At 38.3% G+C, this 21,361-nt stretch overlaps 1 protein-coding gene and 1 pseudogene across 6 annotated transcripts in view; both read left to right on the forward strand.

The window, feature by feature from the left end:
• The window catches only part of UNC13B (unc-13 homolog B), a 219,410-nt gene that overhangs the window by 22,668 nt on the left and 175,381 nt on the right, over positions 1 to 21,361 (forward strand). The gene's annotated exons all lie outside the window — the stretch shown is intronic.
• On the forward strand, positions 12,988 to 13,067 carry LOC116869583 (annotated as a pseudogene).

Raw genomic sequence — 21,361 nt, forward strand, 5'->3', positions numbered from 1 at the left:
GTAAGAAATGGGCTTTAAGAAAGAGCCAAGATGGGGAGATAGTCGTGTATACAACTAAATATGTTGCAGGATACATTTTGGTAATTTCTAAAACAGAGGTACAAAATAAAATGGGGTGTAGAAATGAAGTGATTGATTCCATGTGAGAGACAGGAAAGGCCTTACTTAGCTGGGGGAGGAAGGAGGTAAAAGTGGAGTCAGGTGTTTCATTGTGGTGTCATTAATTGGAATATGAAACAAAGATTAACAGTTTTGGGGGAGATGATTTTGGTTTGGACAAGTTAAATTTGAGGGGCTTGCAGTCCATGTTTTACAGTTGGAAATACGACTAGGTAGATCATGGTTAGAGGTGTGTAGATTCTTTGTGGATCTGTTGGGTGGAGGAATGGTGTCAGGGTGAACATTTACTTATATTATATATACTATGTTTCATTGACTATAAGAAGCCAGAGAGTGTAAGACACACCATTTTTTTATGTACCATTAAGAAAGAAATACTATTGATTGAACTGCAACACATCTTTGACTTTTTTTTGCTTTAATTTTTTTTTTTTTTTTTTTTTAGTTGAAGTATAGTTGCTGCACAATGATATATTAGTTTCGGGTATACAGCATAGTGATTGAACAACTCTGTATATTCTGTGTTTATCACAAGTATAGCTACCATCTGTCACCATGCACTGCTATTACAATACCATTGACTATATTCCTTATGTTATGCCTTTCATCCTTGTGACTTATTCATTCTATAACTGAAAGCCTATACTTCCCACTTTCCTTCATCTCCTTCACCCATTTTGCCCATCCTACCTCCTTCCCTCCCCACCAGTTTGTTCTCTATACTTAAGAGTCTGTTTATTTTCTCTTGTTGTTTGTTTTTTTTTTTGAAGATTCCACATATACCTGAAATCATATGGTTTTGTCTTTCTCTTAGCTATTTCACTTAGCATAATACCCTCAGGTCCATACATCTTGTCACAAATAGCAAAGTCTTATTCTTTTTTTTATGGCCAAGTAATAGTACATTATATATATATATATACACACCACATCTGCTTTATCCATTTATCCATTCATGGACATTTGGGTTGCTTCTGTATCTTGGCTATTGTAAATAATGCTGCAGTAAACATGGGGATGCATATATCTTTTTTTTTTTAATTTTATTTATTCATTTGATACAGAGAGAGATCACAAGGAGGCAGAGAGGCAGGCAGAGAGCGGGGAAGCAGGCTCCCGCTGAGTAGAGAGCCCGATGTGCGGGGCTCGATCCCAGGACCCTGAGATCATGACCCGAGCCAAAGGCAGAGGCTTAACCCACTGAACCACCCAGGAGCCCCACATATATCTTTTTGAATTAGAGTTTTTGCTTTCTTTGTGTAAATACCCAGTAGCGGAATAACTGGGTCATATGGTATTTCTATTTTTAATTTTTGTGGAACTTCCATATTGTTCTCCACAATGATTGTACCAATTTACATTTCCATCAACAGTGCAGAAGGGTTCCTTCTTCACATCCTCTTCAACACTTGTTATTTCTTATCTTCACAGTAGCCATTCTGACTGGTTTGATGTGATATTGCATCATTTTTGACTTTCATTTTTCTGGTGATTAGTTGAGCATCTTTTATGTGTTGGTCATCTGTGTGTCATCTTTGGGGGAAAAAAACCTATGTAATTGATTTTAAGACACGTTTTGATTTCAGTTGTTAAATGAGAAAATGTCCCACTGTCTTAGAAATCAATGACATACTGAAGCTAACATTTAATGAGCCTTTTTCTCTTTGCCAAGCTGCCTCCCAGTAAGTAGGTAAGCATTAACAATTTAATTCTGGGGGTGCCTGGATGGCTCAGTGGTCAAGCCTTCGGCTCAGGTCCTGATCCCAGGGTCCTGGGATTGAGCCCCTCGTCAGGCTCCCTGCTCAGAATGAGGTCTGTTTCCTCCTTTCCTACTCCCCCGGTTGTGTTCTCTCTCTCTGTGTCTCTCTCTCTCTCTCTGTCAAATAAGTAAATAAAAATCTCAGAAAAAATGTAATTCTAATAATCTTGTTTATCTTTACTTTCTTTTTACAGATGAGGGCACTGGACTCACAGAAGTTACTACTTTAACATCCTGTAATGCTGAATTTAGATCTTTTTAGCCTTAGTATAAGCTGAAATTAATAATACAGGATAATGCTTTGGAACATGAAGAAATCTATATAAATAATGTTTAGGGGAGGATAGCTTGGTGCACTCTTGCCTCTGAATCAGTGTCACTATAGCTATGGTTTCTGTTTGCTTAGGATGTATTCGGGGCAGTATAATAACAGGTGTTTTATAGATTGGAGAGTTCATTATGGCTCTACTGTAATAGTGTTTACAACTTATATTCTTTTTATTCTTGGGTCGATATGTGGTATAAAGGGAAATCCAGGATTTTGGATTCAGGAGAACCCTGTTTTGAGTCTCACTAGGTAATGACTAAAATGTTATCTCTTAGTCTTTTAACTTCATTCAGAATCATGTGTCAAATGGAAGAGATAATACACATACCAGTCTTACTGGATTGGAGTGAGGGTCAGATTGACAGGTAAAAAAATACTGTGTAGTTTTAAAAAAGACTCAGATAGTACAGACCGGTAGGTATAATTATTCTGAAAAGTTTAGGAGCTGGAAATATTCATAAAGCCTGACCTAAGGGGCACATGGGTGGCTCAGTCATTTAAACTACTGACTCTTGGTTTTGGCTTAGGTCATGATCTCGGGGTTGTGGGATTGAGCCCCCATCGGGTTCCATGCTCAGTGTGGAGTCTGGTTGAGGTTCTCCCCCCGCAAACCCCCTGCTGCTCCCCTGGGTCCTATGCACGTGCTCTCTCTTTCTCTCTAAAATAAAATCTTTTTTTTTTTTTTTAAGATTTTATTTATTTATTTGACAGATCGAGATCACAAGTAGGCAGAGAGGCAGGCAGAGAGAGAGAGAGAGAGGAGGAAGCAGGCTCCCTGCTGAGCAGAGAGCTGGATGCGGGGCTCAATCCCAGTACCCTGGGATCATGACCCGAGCTGAAGGCAGAGGCTTTAACCCACTGAGCCACCCAAGCGCCCCTCCAAAATAAAATCTTAAAAAAAAAATTAAAGCCTGATCTAAGATATAAGAACTAGTTGGGAATTAATTGGGCTTCCACTGAAATACAGCAGCCTTTCATGTAAAATGAGAAAGGTAATTATTATATTGGAACATTCTATACCAAGACAACTCAGGTTAAAACTGTAGACTTTCCTACTTGTTTAGGTCTGGCAAGGTGCTGGTTTGCTGGCCTTAGGCAAATGATACTGGTTTTGAATATACCTAGTTTTTAAAGGTTTTATTTATTTATTTGACAGAGGTCACACGCAGGCAGAGAGGCAGGCAGAGAGAGAGCTCTCGGGGAAGCTGGCTCCCCACTGAGCAGACAGCCCTGATTCAGGCCTCAATCCCAGACCTTGAGATCGTGACTTGAGCTGAAGGCAGAGGCTTAACCCACTGAGCCACCCAGGTGCTCTTGAATATACCTAGTTAAGAGAACTTTCATAATGGTAGATGCATTCTGTCTGTCTGTCTATCTATTTATCTTTGAGAGTTTTTGTTGCTGCCAATCCAATAGTTTATTCAGGAGACTAAGTGCTCTCTTTGAAGTTAGCTCCATATGCCTGATTTTAGCTGAAGCATAAAGCTGCCTTAGAGAATACATATTAAGGCTTTATTGTATACATCATATTGTATTGCTTACAAAGATAAAAACAGATGTGGTTCATCCTCCAACTAGTTTGCACTCTAACAGAGAAGACAAATACGAGAGAATATGCCTGACACCGAACAGAATGTAAGTAACGTTATAGAGGAACAACTGAAATAGAATAGATTTCATCTGGGGAATGATAAGGGAATGCTCTTTGGTGACCATTATTTTTTCTCATATGGGTGATATATGTGCACTTCAGAAATTTTGGGAAATAAATCATCAAGAGAAAAATGAAAATAATTCCACTGGTCTTTTGTGTAGGGCATGTGTATATACGAACTTTTTTCTTTTACATAAAATTGTATCCTACTTTATGTAAAATTTACCCTGATTTCTTTTTCCTGGTGGGATATTATCATACAGATTAGAATTTGATAAGGCTTCTCCTTTACTTCTGTCTCTGATGAGGCTTCTCTCTTTGGAAATTGGAAAGGATTTTTAGAATCTAGTAAGCTAAAACTCTAGGAAGCTAAGATGTTCCAGTGTGATGAATTATTGAAGTTATTATAGCACTTTTTAAGCTATTTGAGAAAGTATATGAAAAATAAAATAGACAAGGGCATGTATTAATTGCTGTATTAATCTAATTTTCTTACCATTCAGAGATCACTGTAGTGAAATAAACCACAATAAGTCACTGAAATGAAATGAGGTGCCAATATTTGATATTAGAGGATGGTGCTAAACAACTCTTTGTGGTGTCAGTATCTGTTGCTCTGGTTGGAATGATCTAGCCATTTCTAGCAGTACTGCAGTCTAGAGTCAGTACTGTAGTCTAGAGTCAGGGTGATAACAGGTATTTCTTGCTATGATCTGTGAGTGCTATTTTATAATGTCCAGAAAACTTGCTTTTCTATATTTCTTGAGATCTAAGTCTGTATATGCTTTGTTGCAACTAGAGAAGGGAGGTAAGCTACTAAAAAGAAAAAAAAAATCCTTGTAAAGGGGTGCCTGGCTGGCTCTCTCTGCCTCTGTCTGCCACTCTGCCTGCTTGTGCTTTCTCTCTCTGACAAATAAATAAAATCTTAAAAAAAAATAAAAACTTAAAAAACATCCTAGTTAATAAATTTCTGGTTGTATTTCTAATTATATCTCAAGGACAAAGTCCCAGAAGTTGGGATTATTAAACCTCAATGAATTTTTTTTTTTTTAAGATTTTATTTACTTGTTTGACAGAGACATGGAGAGAGGGAATAGGAGCAGAGGGAGTGGGAGAGGGAGAAGCACGTTTCCCGCTGAGCAGGGAGCTTGATGCAGGGCTGAATCCCAGGACCCTGGCATCATGACCTGAGCCAAAGGCAGACACTTAATGACTGAGCCGCGCAGCCACCCCAAATGAGTGTTTTTTAAGGATCTTTTATAATTTGTCAAACTACTCTGTAGAAAAGGATTTTGTTTTATGTACTACCTCATACCAATTTATATTTTCATGAGTTGTGTGTAAGAGTGCTCATCTCCTTAAACCCTCACCAGCATCCAGTTTTCTGTCTCTATTACTGATACTTAATTTTTTTTTACTTAATTTTTTTTACTGATACTTAATTTTTTAAATTTCATGAATTTTTCTAAGTGTATTTTGTACATGTATGAAGTTAATTTTCATGTTAGAGTAGAAATTCATTTATCTTTTTTGTGAATCATTTATTCGTCCTTTTTGCCTGTTTTTTATATTAGTGTTTTATATTGATTTGTAAGCGGTCTTTATATATTATCATTAATTATTAATATTTTGATCTGTTAATGATTAATCAGTATGTTAATGACATATTTGTATATAGTACTTATAAATAACATATACATTTTATAGTTTGCCTTTGAATTTTATTTATAATATTTATACAGCATCAACATTTCAAGGTATTAACCCAATCTAAACATAAAAAATAAAACCACACAGACCTGTACTCCTGGGGCTAATAATACATTATATGTTTATAAAAAAATAAAAAATTAAATAAAAAAAAATAAAGCCACACAGAGACACACACAGATGTGTGCATTCCTTTCTGCCCTGTGTGTATGACTTGAGTTCTAGCTTGTAGCTAGTTTTAGTATCTTTTTTTTTTTTTAAGATTTTATTTATTTATTTGACAGAGATCACAAGCAGACAGAGAGGCAGACAGAGGAGGTGGGGGTAGAAGGCTCCCTGCTGAGCAGAGAGCCTGATATGGGGCTCAATCCCATAACCCTGAGATCATGACCTGAGCCGAAGGCAGAGGCTTAACTCACTGAGCCACCCAGGCGCCCCTCTTTTTTTTTTTTAAGAGTTTATTTATTTGTCAGAGAGAGAGAGCAGAAGAGCATGGAGAGCTGTAGGCAGAGCAGGCACAGAGGGAGAAGCAGGCTCCCTACTGGGCAAGGAGCCTGATGTGGGACTCGATCCCAGAACCCTGGGATCAGGACCTGAGCCGAAGGCAGACACTTAACTGACTGAGCCACCCAGGTGTCCCTGGTTTAGTATCTTAAAGGACCCGGGAACCTTTTACAGGATAAGTAATGTTCAATAAACATATGATTTGTTTTAATATATGTATATATCAACAATTATCCTGTGGGCTTCTCTGTAGGATAATTACTGGATTTTAATAAAGACCTACTGGATTTTAATAAAGACCAAGAAATAGTTAGGAGTTATGAGCAAGATAAGGTATATTATTATAATGGTTTTAGTTATTGAAGTTATAACATTAAGCTAAGTGAATTAAATAATGTCCTGATTTTTCTTTATACTCCAGTATAGCCTGTAAGACAGTTGCCTAATGAAGGAATTAGGTGGCTAAATGGCTAGACTGACCTTGTGCAGTCCATGTATAACTAAGCTTGAATTATTTCTGATAAGTAGTTACCATAGAAATCTGATTGTATATTAATATAAACTCTATTCCATCTAAGGTTTATTTATTTAGAAAACATTTTAAAAAGGTATATTTGAGCACTTGTATGTGCTCAGTTATAACCTAGACTGTGTTTACTTTAGAATTAGTCATCGGCTTTGTTAGTTGAAGTTTGACGTAAGTACTTGTTTGTCTTTTGGTTTGAGAAGACGTTTATAGGTAGTAAATCTTGTTGATTCTTGCAGAAACTTTTTTCAAGGACTGAGTAGCATATTTATGTATTCTATAATAATATTCTATTTAAGTTATGATAAATAGCTATAAAGTCAAGTAGAGGCTTTGCAGTGATATTTTCGAGAAATGTGTATGAATGAAATCATAGGTATATTACTTATTTGCAACTTTGATTTTTTTATTACTCTATACCACCGTATTTTTACAGAATTTGTTTGTCTTGTCTTGGTTTATGTGGGCATAAATTAAAGAGTTGGCTATTTATTTGGTGTGATTTTGTCATTAATGTTGCAGGGGGAAAGCTGCAGACCACAAGAAGTATAGGCTTTTGAATCTGGATTTGAGTTTCAGATATCATTGTTTTAAGTCTGAGACCTTGGACAAGTTACTTAACATTTCTGTTTTAGTTAATCTGTAAAGTGGAAATTGTACACTCTATAGCAGTAATTTTTCAAACTGTAGGCCTGATTCATTAGTTCTGAAATAAGTTTAGCAGGTGAAAGGAGAAAAAGATACATAAACAAAGAGTTGCATTTAATAAGGGAAAATGCTATTTTGTGAGACTTTTGTTTCATAATATATACATGTATATAATGCATATGTGGGTAAGCATATGGGAACTTTGTTGCATTGTAAGATACATTGTAAGATATATTTCTTATCATAAACATTTTAAAAATATTTTCCTATATGGTCACTAGGATTAAGTGCCTAACATAGATAGACACAGAGAAAGATGGAGAAATCGTATTGGAGATTTTGGCTTTCTTGTATTTTGTTGCGTTTATACAGATTTGGTCTTTGTTCCAAGAGCTATAAAATAAAAAACTGGATTGTTACTTCAAATTTAGAAAATTACTTGACACAGAAAGGTTTTGGGAAAGTATTGTTTTGGGAACTCATACATGGTAGGTGGGAGTGTAAGTTTCTATGACCACTTGGAGTGCAATTGGGCAATGCCTAGAAAAGGTGAAGATAAGAGTATGCTACAGCCTAGTGTTTTCAATTCTTGTGGTTATGTCAAGGGAGACATGCAGTAGGATGTTGAATGCTGCATTGTTTATAATGGCAAGAACTTAAACATCTTAAAAGTCCCATGCGTGCTATGTTAATCAAATGTGAATAATGTGATGTGTTAATCAAATGAAATGCTAAACTTAACTAAGTTAAAAGAATACAAAAAAAATACACTAAACTTTATCAATAATGATTGACTTCATATCAAAATGGGTAGAAAAGCAAGTTGCAGACAGATTACAGTATGACATTCTATATCTATATATATATTTATATATATGTTTATTTTTAATTTTTGTTTTTGGTATATATATATGAAATATATATATATTTTTAAAAAATTTTTAATTTTTGTTTTTTGGGTAAAGATTCATCTATCAGAGAGAGAGAGAAATAGTGTGAGAGTGTTCATGACTGGGGGGGCAGAGGCAGAGGGAGAGAAAATCCAAAGCTAACTTCACAGTGAGCACGGAGCCCTACGAAGTGCTTGATCCTACGACCCTGAGATGACCAGAGTGGAAACCGAGTTGGACACCTAACCGACTGTGCCACCCAGTTTCCCCAACACCATATATTTAACACTTAAAATCATTGAAAAACAGTACCATATATTGTTTATGGATATAAATATAAAAATTTGGACTGGAATGATACATATTAGTGTCAGGATGATGGATAGTTAAAGGGAGGGAAGGAATGGGATTAAGTAGGGATTTTAGTTGTATCTGTAATAAATATTGGAGAGAAAAAAATCTGAATCAAATATGGCAAAATAATGGTCTGGTCAGTCTGGCTGTTAGGTATATGGGTGGTCTTAAATCTTTTTTGTTTTTCCCTGTATGTTTTATTTTTTTATTTTATTATTATTATTTTTTAAAGATTTTATTTATTTATTTGTCAGAGAGAGTGAGCACAGGCAGACAGAGTGGCAGGCAGAGGCAGAGGGAGAAGCAGGCTCCCTGCTGAGCAGGGAGCCCAGTGTGGGACTCGATCCCAGGACGCTGGGATCATGACCTGAGCTGAAGGCAGCCACTTAACCAACTGAGCCACCCAGGCGTCCCTTCCCTGTATGTTTTAAATATTGAAATAAAAAACACAGTTCCTTAAAAAATTTAGTACCCAAGGGGCGCCTGGGTGGCTCAGTGGGTTGAAGCCTCTGCCTTCAGCTCGGGTCATAAAATCAGGGTCCTGGGATCGAGTTCCCTCATCGGGCTCTCTGCTCAGTGGGTATCCTGCTTCCCTTCCTCTCTCTCTGCCTGCCTCTCTGCCTACTTATGATCTCTGTCTGTCAAATAAATAAAATATAAAAAAAAAATAGTACCCAATTCATGACACTGATAAAACACTCAGTGATATCTATTAAAAATAGCACATTGTTTTATGGTCTAGAGAATAATGAGTTTTCTACAAACGAGGGCTTAACTTACTTAGGTGATCTTCTAGGCTTTCCAGTAAGATCTTTCAACCTCCTTCCCTCCCTCCCCCTCTCCCTTCCTTTCTTCCTCTTAGATTTTATTCATTTGAGAGAGAGAGAGCACACATGAGTGCATGAACTGGGGGGAGAGGAAGAGGGAGAAGCAAACTCTCTGCTGAGCTGGGAGTCTGACACAGGGCTCTATCCCAGGACCCTGACCTGAGCTGAAGGCAAATAAATGCTTAACCAGCTGAGCTACCCGGGTGCCCCTCTAGTAAGATTTTAGTTCAATGTAGACATAGGTAAAAATGTATCAAGTAGAATTAGTGGATGTATTTCCATGATAAGGAACCAAAGCTTCAACCTAGACATATTTCTTTGTATGAATCTATCTCCTTCCTGTGCATGTTATTTGCCCATTGCTCTACAAGCACGAGTCACAATATTTGTGGTTACCCTTAAGAGGCTCCTGTAGTTTTTCATACACTTTTGTTATAGTTATGCTTCAGTATGTCTTGGCTCCTGCCTTTACTATGTTACATATGTCATTTGCTATATCATCATAAAGCAATTTCTTGACGATCCTGGTTAACTACTTATAGTACTTACTCAAAGATCTGTTTGTGCCAAGCATTATAAGGCTGCATTATAGATTCTCAGTATGTTCTAGTACAGTGCTGTTGAATAGAACTTTCTGCAATGATGAAAACGTTCCATGTTACTGCTCTTTCAGTATGGTGGCTGCTAGTCAGATGAAGCTATTCAGCTTTTGTACTGTGGCTAGTATGACCTAAGGACTGAATCTTTAATTTGATTTTGGTTAATTTAAGTATCCCTTTGGGGTTGTTACCATACTGGTCAGTGCTGCTCTAGTCTGTTGAAAAGAATGCTAGATTTGGGGTACCTGGCTGGTTCAGTCGGTAGAGCATGCAACTCTTGATCTTGGGGTTGTAAATTTGAGCCCCATGTTGGGTGTAGAGATTACTTTAAAAATAAAATCTTTTTAAAAAAAAGTGCTAGGTTTGATTACTGACACATTAGTGAGTTTCCTGAACTTGTTTCCCTGTGTGTAAAAGGGGACTAATAATTCTTGCCTTAACCACGTCTGGGGATCCTAGGGAAAAGTTAAAGGAGAGCCTCTTGAGAAAATACCAGTCAAATGGGATATTATATATTATATGCTGTTAAACTGTATTTTTTTTTAACTGCAATTTTACTTCTAGGACTTTAACCTAAGAAAGTGAAATTTTTATATATCCCTTATTATCTTTGAGAACAGTCATCCATGGTTATTTATAATTGTATTAATTTTCTAGGGCCATCAACAAAGTCCCACAAACTGTGAGTGGCTTGAACAACAGAAATTTGTCTCACAGTTCTGGAGGCTTGAAGTCCAGGATCAGGGTGTCTGCAGCATACTTTTGAGGGTTGTGTGAGAATCTATTTCATGCCTGTCCCCTAGTTTCTGTTGGCTTTCTGGCAATCAGTGGCAGGCTTGTAGAAGCATCTCTGCCTTATTTTCACATGGTATTCTCCTGGTATGCATGTCTCTGTGTCCAAACTTCCCCTTTTTATAAGGATATCAGGCATAATGGATTACGGTCTACTCTGAAGACTTCATCTTAATTAGTTATAGCTGCATGATCCTATTTCCAAATAAGGTCACGTTCTGAATTCCTTGGGGTGAGGACTTCAGTATTTGAGTTTTAGGGGAATACAATTCACACCATAACAATAATATCTGATAATTGAAAGCAAGGTAAAAGTCCTGAAAGAGTGAACAGTATAAATACCATTTATGCAGCTGTTTCAGCTTGGGTTACTACAACAATATACCATAGACTGGGTAGCTTAAACAACAGACATTGATATTTCTCAATTCTGGAGGCTGGAAAGACCAAGGTCAAGTATCTAGCATGGTTGAATTCTTGGTGAAAGCCATCATCTTGGCTTGCCGGTGGCTGCTTTCATTCCTCGTATGGTAGAGGGGGAGAGAGCTAGCCTTTCGGTTTCTTCTTATAAGGATACTAATCCCAGTATGAGGACCCTACCCTCATGACCTCATCTAAACCTAATTACCCTAAAAGGCCCCACCTCCAAATATGATCACATTGAGGGGACACATTCAGTCCGTAACAGCTAAAAAAATCACGTTATAAATGAATATCTAGTAACATTGAAAAGTGTTTCATAAAATATTGTTAATGGGGAAAAACAGCTTGTAAAACCATCTAGGTACAGTAAATTCCAAACTAGCTAAGTAAAACAAAAATAATGTATATTGATAAAAGACTAAAAATATGTACATAGTGATGTTAAAATGATTAACATGGTAGAACTGTGGAAAATGTTGATCTTTTATGATGTTTTCAATGACTATATACCAGTTTCATAATAGAAAAAAAAACCATAATACATTTCTAGATGTGGAATTGCTAGGTTAAAAGCAAAACATTTGAACTTTTTACAGTTTTTTTAGTCATCTCTACACCCAGTGAGAGCTCAGACTTCTGACCCCAAGATCAAGAGTCTCATGCCCTTTGGACTGAGCTAGCCAGACACCCTAGAATTCGAACTTTTTTTTTTTTTAATATTTTTATTTTAGAGAGTACATGAGGGAGTGGCAAGTGGGGGGAGGGGGAGAGGGAGATAGACTCTCAAGCTGACTCCGACATGTTGTCCAGTGCAGGGCTTGATCCCATGAGATCATGATCTGAACTGAAATCACGGGTCAGATGCTTAACTGAGCCACCAGGCACTCCTCCAAGCTGGTTTTTAAGTGTTGAGTTTATGCTAGTTATTCCTCCTTTTGAGTTCATTCTCCTAAGTTCTTACCATTTTACTCTTCTCCTTTTAGTGTTCCTTTGTCTTGAACATTTCTGTGCTCTCCATCTAGATGTTTTTTTACTGTATTAGGGGATGTAAGAGAGACATATCCAGCAGATGATTCAGGTTAATAAACTTTATTCTAAACCAAGGCATCTACCTTGATTCTTTTTTTTTTTTAATTTTATTTTTTTAAAGAATTTTATTTATTTATTTGACAGAGATCACAAGTAAGCAGAGAGGCAGGCAGAGAGAGAGAGAGAGAGGAAGAAACAGGCCCCCCGCGGAGCCGAGGGCCCAACGCAGGGCTTGATCCCGGGACAACCACCCGAGCCGAAGGCTTTAATCCACTGAGCCACCCAGGCACCCCTCTACCTTGATTCTTTATCTGCTTTCCTTTTCCAGTGAGGAAAGTAGGTATCTGAGGAGATCTCAGTATTCACAGGTCTAGGCCCAAGTACCTACTTGATTATTTTTTTCTGGCTCTAGAACTGCATAAATCCCATGGGCCACAGGGGTTTCCTAAAGAGAAGGCATTATTGGTACTGTGTCAAAAGAGTACAGAGATGAGAAAATAACCACTTTCTGGTCTCATAATTTTGTAATTCTTTTAGTCTGCTTGTTTAGATTCAGAGAAGCAGTATCAATCATCAGATTGGCAGGAGTGAGGCCAACAGACACGTAAAAAGATGCTCATCATCACTTATCAGAGAAATGCAAATCAAAACCACAATAAGATCTCACTTCACACCTGTCAAAATGGCTAAATTCAAAAACACAAACAGCAGGTGTTGGCGAGGACATGGGCAAAAAAAAGGAACATTATACTGTTGGCAGGAATGCATACTGGTACAGCCACTCTGGAAGACACTATGTAAGTTTTTCAAAAATGTTAAAAATAAAGACTATACTTTCAGAGATCATTTCTATAGTTTGTTACTAGAGAAGTTTCTTTGAACGTGTAGAATACCCCAAAAAGTTAAAAATAAACTAGTATGTGATGCAGCAATTCCACTACTGGGTTATTTACCCAAATAATACAGAAACACTAATTCAAAGGGATACATGCACCTCATGTTTATAGCAGCATTATTTACAGTAGCCAAGATATAAAAATAACCTAAGTGTCCATTGATGAGTGGGTAAAGAAGATGTGGTATTTGACAGGTATTTGACAGCCATAAAAAATGAAATCTTAACATTTGTAACAACACAGATGGAACTAGAGAGTGTAATGTGAAGTGAAAGAAGTCAGAGAAAGACAAATGCCATATGGTTCCACTTATATGTGGAATTTCAGAAACAAAGGATCAAAGGGGAAAAAGATAAACCAAGGAACAGGCTCTCTCTCTTTTTTTTAAAGATTTTATTATTTATTTATTTGACACAGAGAGAGAGAGAGATCACAAGTAGACAGACAGTCGGGGGCGGGGGGAAGCAGGCTCCCTTCTGAGCAGAGAGTCCGATGTGGGGCTCGATCCCAGGACTCTAGGATCATGACCTGAGCTGAAAGCAGAGGCTTTAACCCACTGAGCCACCCATGGGCCCCAAGGAACAGGCTCTTAACTGTAGAGGACAAACTGATGGTTACCAGAGGGAGGTGGGGGGTGGGGGGTGGGGGGGGGAGGGTTGGGTGAAACAGGTGTTGGGGATTAAGGAGTGCACTTGTTGTGATGAGCATTGGGTGATGTATGAAAGTGTTGAATCACTGTATTTTACACCTGAAACTAACATGTAACACTATATTAACCAACTGGAATTAAAATAAAAACTAAAAAAGAAAATAAATAAATAAAAGGAGGGGCATCTGGGTGGCTCAGTTGGTTAAGTGTCTGCCTTTGGCTCAGGTCATGATTTCAGGGGCCTGCAATCTAGCCCCACATTGGGCTCTCTGCTTAGTGGGGAGTCAGCTTCTCTCTGTCTCTGTCAAATACATAAAATCTTAAAAAAAAAGTAAAAGTACAAGAAATTGTAGGAATGAGTTGAATACCTGAAAGTATGAAATGAAAGGAGCCAAGGAACCCAGTTACAGGTTGGGAAGTTAAGTTGAAGATGAGTCTGGCATATAATTCAGGACTGAGTTGAGATATCAGGTCCTTTGCTAGTATTTTGTTTGCATTTTTTTTTTTTTACAGATTTATTTTGTTTTATTTTTTTAAAAATACTTTATTTGACAGAGAGATAGCTCACGTAGGCAGAGCAGCAGTCAGAGGGGTAAGGAGAAGCGGACTCTCCCCTGAATAGGGAGCCCGATGCAGGGCTGGATCCCAGGATCCTGGGATCATGACCTGAGCTAAAGGCAGATGCTTAGCTGATTGAGCCATCCGGGCACCCCAGATTTATTTATTTTACAGAGAGCATGTGAGTGGGGGGTGGGCAGAGAGAGAATCTCAAACAGATTCCCTGCTGTGCGCAGAGCCTGAGGCAGGGTTCCATCTCACAACCATGAGATTATGACCTGAACCAAAATCAGGAGCCACCCAGGCATCCCCTTTTGCTGTTTTTTTGTTTTGTTTTGTTTTGTTCTGTTTTCATTTTTTGTTGGATTTTAAAATAAAAAGAGTTGACCATAGGAGCCCTTCGTGGGCCCGGATGCTAATTAAATTGTTGTTTTGATACTGAAACTGGAGGAAGAATGTCCTTCAGCTGTGATAGTTAGAGTCAAACAGAATCTGGGCATCAACAGCACACTGTCTGGTGCGGTCATTGCCTTATTAGATTCTGAGATTCTTGAGGGCAGAGACAGTATCATTATCTTTCTTAGTCTGTTATGTAGCACATTGCCTGATAGTAGGCATTCGATATTGAAGGAATGAAAAATGAAGAAGGAAAATGGAAAAACATCTGTGTATCAGAGTCTGTTAATGCTCATCTGTTCTGCCTTGGCTCTAGAAGCAAATTCATAATCCTTCACAGAATTTATTTTCACAGATCTTTCTTCACCATCTCTGCCTCTACTACATTAATGCACATTAAGTCACTATCATCTCTTGTCTGGACTACTGAAATAGCTTTCTAATGTATCTTTTTTCTTTCATTTGTGCACCCCCTTTTTTACAGATTTTAATAATTTGAGAGAGAGTGTGAGTGAGCACAAGCAGGGGGAGCAGCAGAGGGAGAGAGAGAAGCAGACTCCTCACTGAGCAGGTAGCTCAATATGGAGCTCGATCTCAGGACCCTGTGATGACCTGAGCCTAAGGCAGCGACTTAACAAATTGAGCCACCCAGGTGCCCCTCATTTGTGCTTCTCTGGGGTACATTCTCCAAACAATAGTCAGAGCTATCTTCTAAAAATGTAAATTGGATCATGTTGCCTGTCTACCCCGATCTTCCAGTGACTTCTCATTATATATCTTACACTTTTAAAATCTGTTCTGGGGCACCTGGATGGCTCAGTGGGTTAAAGCCTCTGCCTTCGGCTCAGGTCATGATCCCAGGGTCCTGCGATCGAGCCCCAAATCGGGCTCTCTGCTCAGCAGGGAGCCTACTTCCCCTCTCTCTCTGCCTGCTTCTCTCCCTACTTGTGATCTCTGTCTGTCAAATAAATAAAATCTTAAAAAAAAATAAAATCTGTTCTATTTACTGAATTAGAAGAACTGATATTCTGATACTGAAGGATTCTTGTATAAAGTGTTTCTATTCCCCATCTCCTCCCTCCCACCCCAAAAATATACCTGGAAAAACAACATTGGCAGGCAGAAAAGCTTCAAAAGAGCTTCAAAACAAGTATGTTTTAAGACTCAAAAACCAACTAAAACATGAATGGGAATGTTCTACCTCTTTAACCACCTCATCCAGTTCCTCAGGAAGGGTTTCTAATATATATACACGACAGGCACCGACTGAGCCTTCCTTTCTCTAGGTCTGAAGGAAGAAATAATTACTAAATTCCTTAAGCCTTTTCCACTCAAAATGAAGGAATCTAACAAGGATACCTATCCATATTATCCAGGCCATGAGAATGGCAGTCTACCGTATTGATTAAGAGTATACGTAGATCTTGAATTCAGATTGCCTGAATTTGAGTCCCAGCTCTTTTACTATATAACTTTGGGCAAATTGTTTAAACTCCTCTAAGACCCAGTTTCCTTATCTATAACATGGAAATAATACTGCTGCTTATCTGAAAGTTTCTGTAGGGATTAAGAGAGCATTTAAGAGATTAAGTACAGTTAGTGTGTTTTCAAAAATGTTAGTTGTAGTTACTGTTTTTACAGTTTTCACTATTACCACTATAATCCTACCCCATTCCAAGGAAGTGTAGTATTTATTTCTGTTATAGCATTTGTGTTGTAACTTTCTGTTTCTACATTTATTTTCCCAGATACTTTAAGAGGCTCATTTTAAAATTTGTATTCCATGGTGCCTAGTATACTTTTTTTTTTTTTAAAGATTTCATTTATATATTTATGGGAGAGGGAGAGCACAAGCAGGGGGAGCGGCAGGCAGAGGCAGACGGAGAGGGAGAAGCAGGCTCCCCGCTGAGCAAGGAGCCAAATGCAGGACTCAATCCCAGGACCCTGGGGTCGTGACCTGAGACGAAGGCAGATGCTTAACCCACTGAGCCACCCAGGCATCCCATGCCTAGTATACTTGACATGACATCTATATTTGGATTAATCTGAATAAGACTAACATTGAGTTCTTCTAAATTAGTGGACTTTTGTACAGAGTACACAGACTTACAAAGGATTGATAAAAAAAGCAAGCTTTAATATTGCTTACTGAGATCTAGTGGGGAAGAAAGGGATAATTCCTTTGCTAAATACAAAAATTGAGAGTCACATATTTTTGCTATATACTGACATCAAAGAAAGATGGGTAGGTTTCTTTTGTAAGCCTTTGGGTCCCCAAAGAACCTTAGCCCTTCAACCATCAGTTCCATTGTCTATAGTCCCAATGAAGTGGCCATTGGTACTTTTGTTTTATGGAGCCAACTACATGTGGTCTAGACTCCTTTAATATGTCCAGGCATTCAGGGACTGGGCACAGATAATCCCTTGCTTCTTGAAAATACTGAAGTAAAAAGCCAATCATATATGTTATATGTAGCATTGGCACTTAAACTCAAAATTGCTTTACTATAATTAGATTGCATCAACTAATTTTATATGTAAGGCCCACAGATTTCTAATTACTTTAGGGAATTGTTAGTTGGGTTACTAAAGAAAGTCTTGTGGCAAAAAGACATTTATGTTATTTGGAAGAGTGTTATAGGTTCCAAAAAAAATTGTTTCAGGGACTTCTTAGCAAAATTATACTCAACAAATTTTTAGAGCAATGATATGATGGGGAAAAAAAAAAGAATCCTGTCCTTAAAGAGCTTTTGCTCATTATTGGAGTTAAGATTTTTTTTTTTTAAAGATTTTATTTATTTATTTGACAGACAGAGATCACAAGTAGGCAGAGAGGCAGGCAGAGAGAAGGGAGGAATCAGGCTCCCTGCTGAGTAGAGAGCCCGATTCCGGGCTTGATCCCAAGACCCTGGGATCATGACCTGAGCCAAAGGCAGAGGCTTTAACCCACTGAGTCACCCAGGCGCCCCTGGAGTTAAGATTTTGATATAAAAGCTGGGTGAAGGGAGAGAAAGAAAGCAAAAGGTACATAAAAACTGCTATGGTAATTTGGAACAAAGAGACAGTATTTTTGACTGATAGTATTTGGGGAAAAAATTGGGAAGTTTAGTAGGAGAGATAGTATTTGTGTTTGGTGTTGAAAAATGAGGAATATTTTGAACATGTGGAAATGAAGTATACTGTGACTGTCCTTATTAAGGACAGGAGTCATATTAATAATATGTAATCTAGGGGCACCTGGGTGGCTCAGTGGGTTAAGCCTCTGCCTTCAGCTCAGGTCATGATCTCAGGGTCCTGGGATCGAGCCCTGCATCGGGCTCTCTGCTCAGTGGGGAACCTGCTTCCCTTCCTCTCTCTCTCTCTGCCTGCCTCTCTGCCTGCTTGTGATCTCTGTCTGTCAAATAAATAAATAAAATCTTAAAAAAATATATGTAATCTACTTCTTGGCTATTATTTTTTGAAAAGATTTGTTCCTTTATTTTAGAGAGAACGTGCATGCAGGGGGTAGGAGCAGAGGGAGAGGGAGAGAATCCTAAGCAGACTCCCTGCTGAGCACAGAGCCCAGTGTGGAGGCTTGATCTCACAACCCTGAGATTTTGACTTAAGCCTCCATTAAGAGTTGGAAGTTCAACTGACTGAGCCACTCAGGCGCCCCCTTCTTGGCCATTTTTGATATGAGTATATTTTGATAGGAGATTATGAGTATGAGTAATCCTTGTAATAGCTGACATTTATTGATTGCCTATTCTATGCCAGAATCTGTTCTAAGTGCTTGACATTTATTAACTCAGTTTTCACAAACCTGTTATCTTTATTTTAAAGGAAATGAGACATGAGGCCCAGACAGATTAAGTAATTAACTTGCCCAAGATCGTATGGTAATAAATGGAAGTAGCTTGGGTTCCAACCTCTGTAGTCAGATTCTAGGACCAACCACAACTGACTATTAAGCTGGATGTTTTTTTTTTTTTTTTCTCTCTCTTTTAATGATTTTATTTATTTAAAGGAGAGAGAGCAGGGTAGGAACAGAGGGAGAAGAATAGCAGATCCCACATTGAGTGCATAGCTTGATGCAGGGCTTGATCTCAGGATCCTGAGGTAATGACCTGAGCTGAAACCAAGAGTTGGATGCTCAATCTACTGAGCACTCCAGGTGCCTCTAAATATTTTCTCTTTATAATCTTTTTTTCCTGTCTTTTTCTTTCCTGCTAGATGTTGCTTTAAAAAAAAAAAAACTTTGATTAAAAAAAAAAATATATATATATATATATTTTTTTTATCACAGTTACATGTGCATATAATTTAAACAGCCAATCAGGGGCACTTGGGTGGCTCAGTGGGTTAAGCCTCTACCTTCGGCTCAGGTCATGATCTCAGGGTCCTGGGATGGAGCCTTGCATCAGGCTTTCTGCTTGGCAGGGAGTCTGCTTCTCCCTCTCTCTCTGCTTGCCTCTCTGCCTACTTGTGATATCTCTGTCTGTCAAATAAATAAATAAAATCTTTAAAAAAAAAAAAGTAAACAGCCAATCAGTAAACATTATAAATTTTGTTAGGACAAACATCAGTCCCCCCCCCCATCCCTTCCCATTAGAAGTGTAAGTTTAGTGCTTGCTATTATTGTATGCAAGGTATGGGAGGAGAAGCTGTGTACCTGTTCCACATTCCCCTTGAGATAATTACTGCTTGCTTTCCTTATGCTGTACTTTACCTTGGGGTGTAGGGTGGCTGGCATTCAGTGCATCTCCAGTTCTATATGGAGATGCCAGCCATGAGTTATAGCAGTTGCTCAGCTCTCCCAGTCTTTGACTTTCCTATTAAGAACTTCATCACCTTTTCCTTCATCTCTCTTCAAGTTCTCACTGTCTAGGTACAGGCTGCTATCCTCTCTAACTTGGGATTCTACAACAGCTTTTTTTTTTTTTTTTTTTTAAGATATTGTTTATTTTTGTGTGAGAGAGAGCGAGCGAGCACAAGCAGGGGAGTGGTAGGCCGAGGTAGAGGAAGAAGCAGGCTCCTTGCTGAGCAGGGAGCCCTTTGCAGGACTGGATCCCAGGACCCTGGGATCATGGCCTGAGCCAAAGGCAGACACTTAACTGAGCCACCCAGGTGTCCCTGCAACAGACTTCTTATTGGTCCCCAACTTGCCTTCCTCCAGTTTATTCTTTGTACTGTAGCCAGAATAAATTTTCTAAAATGTGAATCTGATCAGGGCACTACCCTGCTTAAAATCCCTCAGATTCCTAATGTGGTTAACAAGACCCTTCACGGCTGTCTCTGGCTTTCTCTTTAACTTTTGCCATTTCTTACCCTCACTCTTTAAGTTCTGATTATAATCAAACTACCAGTGATTCCTCAAAATACTTTTTCCCCCCTCACCTTTGATGATACATCTAAAAGGAAAGATACGAAGAGAACTGTCAAATGTTCAGCCTAGCTTCATGAAAACCCCCAAAGCCACACAACTAGGAATCAGTCTCTCTGAGTAGAGAGAACTTAAAAGTTTGGGAACTAAAAGGTTGTTCAGGAATGAATGCAATTCTAATAAACAGGCTATCTTATTAACCCTTTAGCCTCAGGAATTTGTCAATATGGAGCAGAGACAGTGTTTTTTTGTTTTTGATTGCCCCCCCACCCCTAATTTGGCCTTACTCCCAACTCTCAGACTTGTGTCTGTGAGTTACATTTCTTTCCCCTAAGTGGCTGATTGATTTGGTCAGTGATTGCCCCTTATAAGTGTTTACTTTTGGCATAGTTTTTTCTTCAGGACATTTTGTTGAGCTGCTGCTGCTTTGTAGCCTTTGGGCTTGAGAGTCACCCTTGGTATAATCAAAGGAGGACAGGATGTTAGGGTTATGTTTTGGTCATAAGTACTTAAAAATATGAAGAATTGCACTGGGCTTTTTTCCTTAGCTCAGGGCCAATGATGAGGTATTTATTTTAGTGAGGCACCTAGAGCATAATGGGCTCCTTTTTCGTATATGAATGGTTTTAACTGGGTGGGCAGAGAGTTCCTTGCTTGTAATATTTTGTTGTTAGAAGCTGTAGATAGGTGGTGCTTTTTTCTTTTTTAAGATTTTATTTTTAAGACTGGTCTGTGGAGCATGTGACTCTTGATCTCGGGATTATAGGTTCAAACCCTGTGTTAGATGTAGAGATTACTTAAAAAAAAAAAGTCTTAAAATTTTTTTTCCCCTCATGTTTACCTCAGTATACTTATCTCACTGAGCTTCCTTTTTTATTTTTGTCTATCTCTTATCAAGCTTCCTTAGTATTTTAGTCTTTTGTTTTACCTTTTCTCTTTTACTTCTATGACTCCATTAAAAAAATAACTAGAGGCTCTGGAATACTACCTAGAATCTTCTTTTTGCAATCCATAATTTCAAAAGTGTCTCTTTACCCTTGACTGTTATGTTCTTACATGGTTTTAGAATCATTTCATGGTTTGTTTCTTTTTTTTTTTTTTAATGGTCTTTTTATTTATTTATTTTTAATTTTTTAAAAAAAGATTTTATTTATTTATTTAACAGACAGAGATCTCAAGTAGGTGGAGAGGCAGGCAGAGAGAGAGAGAGGAGGAAGCAGGCTCCCTACCGAGTGGAGAGCCTGATGCGGGGCTCAAACCCAGGACCCCGCGGCCATGACCCGAGTTGAAGGCAGAGGCTTTAACCCACTAAGCCACCCAGTCTCCCCTCATGGTCT

The sequence above is a fragment of the Lontra canadensis genome, unplaced genomic scaffold (assembly GCF_010015895.1).
Source record: "Lontra canadensis isolate GAN:19392208 unplaced genomic scaffold, GSC_riverotter_1.0 scaffold19, whole genome shotgun sequence".
NCBI lineage: Eukaryota > Metazoa > Chordata > Mammalia > Carnivora > Mustelidae > Lontra > Lontra canadensis.